The sequence below is a fragment of the Penaeus vannamei genome, chromosome 19 (genome assembly GCF_042767895.1).
Source record: "Penaeus vannamei isolate JL-2024 chromosome 19, ASM4276789v1, whole genome shotgun sequence".
Lineage (NCBI taxonomy): Eukaryota > Metazoa > Arthropoda > Malacostraca > Decapoda > Penaeidae > Penaeus > Penaeus vannamei.
The window spans coordinates 40,834,396-40,836,895 of record NC_091567.1 but is presented as its reverse complement, the minus strand read 5'-3'; positions in this window follow the sequence as shown (position 1 = coordinate 40,836,895).

Genomic DNA, 2,500 nt, shown 5'->3' with positions numbered 1-2,500 from the left:
GAGAGAGAGAGAGAGAGAGAAAGAGAGAGGGGGGGGGGGCTCGCGCCTCGACATCCGGATAAGCGGAGTATAAAAGGGAGATAGAGAAAAAAGTGAGAAAATATTTGAAGAGATAGACTTTAGGAGATAGATAGCTTAGAGAAAGCGAGGTGAAGTAGGGAGAGATTGCGCTCTTAGGGTTGTAGAGATTACAGAAAGAGAAAAAGAGGAGAGAGAGAGAGAGCGAGAGAGAGAGAAGGGGGATCAGAGAAGAAAGGAGAAAAAGAGAGAGAAGGGGAGGAATTGAGGAAAAATAGGCAGAGAGAGAGAGAGAGAGAGAGAGAGAGAGAGAGAGAGAGAGAGAGAGAGAGAGAGAGAGAGAGAGAGAGAGAGAGAGAGAGAGAGAGAGAGAGAGAGAGAGAGAGAGGGGGAGAAGAGTGACTGACAAACAGACAGAGAAGGGGAGGAATAGAGATAGAAATGGATAAAGAGAGAGAAAAGGAAGGGGAGGGTAGATTTAATATTTACGTACCCATATCCTGCGACACTCGTAGTCTACTACAGATTATTTCCTTTTCCTCCTGCCCCCCTCCCCCTTCGCTCTTCCCCCTTCCTTCCCTCCCCTCCGTCTCCCTTCCATGCCTCTCCTCTGCCCCCCCCCCGTCTTTTCGTCTCCTCCCTGTCCCCCTTCCTCCTTCCTTTCCTCCCCTCCCCCCCCTCGCCCTCCCTCTCCCCCATCCTTCGCCTTCCCCTTCCCCTTCCTTTCCTCCCCTCTCCCCCTCCATCGTCCTCCTTTCTTTCCTCCCCTTCCCCCTCGCCCTCCCCCTCTCCCCATCCTTCGACTTCCCCTTCCCCTTCCTTTCCTCCCCTCTCCCCCCTCCATACGTCCTCCTTTCTTCCCCCCCCCCCCATCCTCCTTTCCTCCCCTCTCCCTCCCCCTTCGCCCTCCTCCCTTCCTCCCCTCCGTCCCCCTTCTCCCTTCCATGCCCTCCTCTCCCTCCCCCCCCGTCTTTTCGTCTCCTCCCTCACATCCCCCTTCCTCCTTCCTTTCCTCCCCTTCCCCTCGCCCTCCTCCTCACCCCCATCCTTCGCCTTCCCCCTTCCCTTCCTTTCCTCCCCTCTCCCCCTCCATCGTCCTCCTTTCTTTCCTCCCCCCGTCCTCCTTTCCTCCCCTCTCCTCGCCTCCCCCCTCCTGCCTTCCCTTCCCTTCCTTTCCTCCCCTCTCCCCCTCCATCGTCCTCCTTTCTTCCCCCCCTCCCCCCGTCCTCCTTTCCTCCCCTCTCCCCTCCCCCCTCGCCCTCCTCCCTTCCTTCTCTCCTCCCTCCTCTTAGAATACCTCCAGTACCTCGCGCTTTTCACTTCCGAGTCGTATTCTTATCCCGGGAAGTTTCGAAATAAATATCCGTATTACTGGCTCTTACCGCTGGCAATTTTTCAGCGTGAGAAGTCGAGCAAGACGCCAAATAATAAGGACATTTGTGGCGAAAAAGGATGCGCAGACATTGAGTATGAGTGCTGTATGGAGAGGAAAATTGAAATCATCACTTCATGCAAATGTTGAAACAAATCAGCAGCATCTTCGCTTCTATTGACGTCCACGAGGAGGCGTTTTATGGGATTTCAGTCGAGGTGTGTCGTTTTCTGTCGGGTTTTGTCGTTTTCTCTCGGGTTTTGTCGTTTTCTCTCTGGTTCTGTCGTTTTCTGTCGGGTTTTGTCGTTTTCTGTCGGGTTTTGTCGTTTTCTGTCGGGTTTTGTCGTTTTCTCTCGGGTTCTGTCGTTTTCTGTCGTTTTCTGTTGGGTATTGTCGTTTTCTCTCTGGTTTTGTCGTTTTCTGTCGGGTTTTGTCGTTTTCTGTTGGGTATTGTCGTTTTCTCTCGGGTTTTGTCGTTTTCTCTCGGGTTTTGTCGTTTTCTCTCGGGTTTTGTCGTTTTCTCTCGGGTTTTGTCGTTTTCTCTCGGGTTTTGTCGTTTTCTCTCTGGTTCTGTCGTTTTCTGTCGGGTTTTGTCGTTTTCTGTCGGGTTTTGTCGTTTTCTCTCGGGTTTTGTCGTTTTCTCTCTGGTTCTGTCGTTTTCTCTCGGGTTCTCGGGTTTTGTCGTTTTCGTCGGGTTTTGTCGTTTTCTGTCGGGTTTTGTCGTTTTTTCTCGGGTTTTGTCGTTTTCTGTCGGGTTTTGTCGTTTTCTCTCTGGTTTTGTCGTTTTCTCTCGGGTTTTGTCGTTTTCTCTCGGGTTTTGTCGTTTTCTCTCGGGTTTTGTCGTTTTCTGTCGGGTTTTGTCGTTTTCTGTCGGGTTCTGTCGTTTTCTGTCGGGTTTTGTCGTTTTCTGTCGGGTTTTGTCGTTTTCTGTCGGGTTTTGTCGTTTTCTCTCGGGTTTTGTCGTTTTCTCTCGGGTTTTATCGCCTCGTGGTAGATCTATTTCTTCTAAACGACAAAAGGGACAGAGTTTAGGCGCTACATCTTCCGTGTGATGGTATATACACCGTGTATTCTGGACTTCCGTCGTGGCCCTAAATGAGAAAGTCTTAA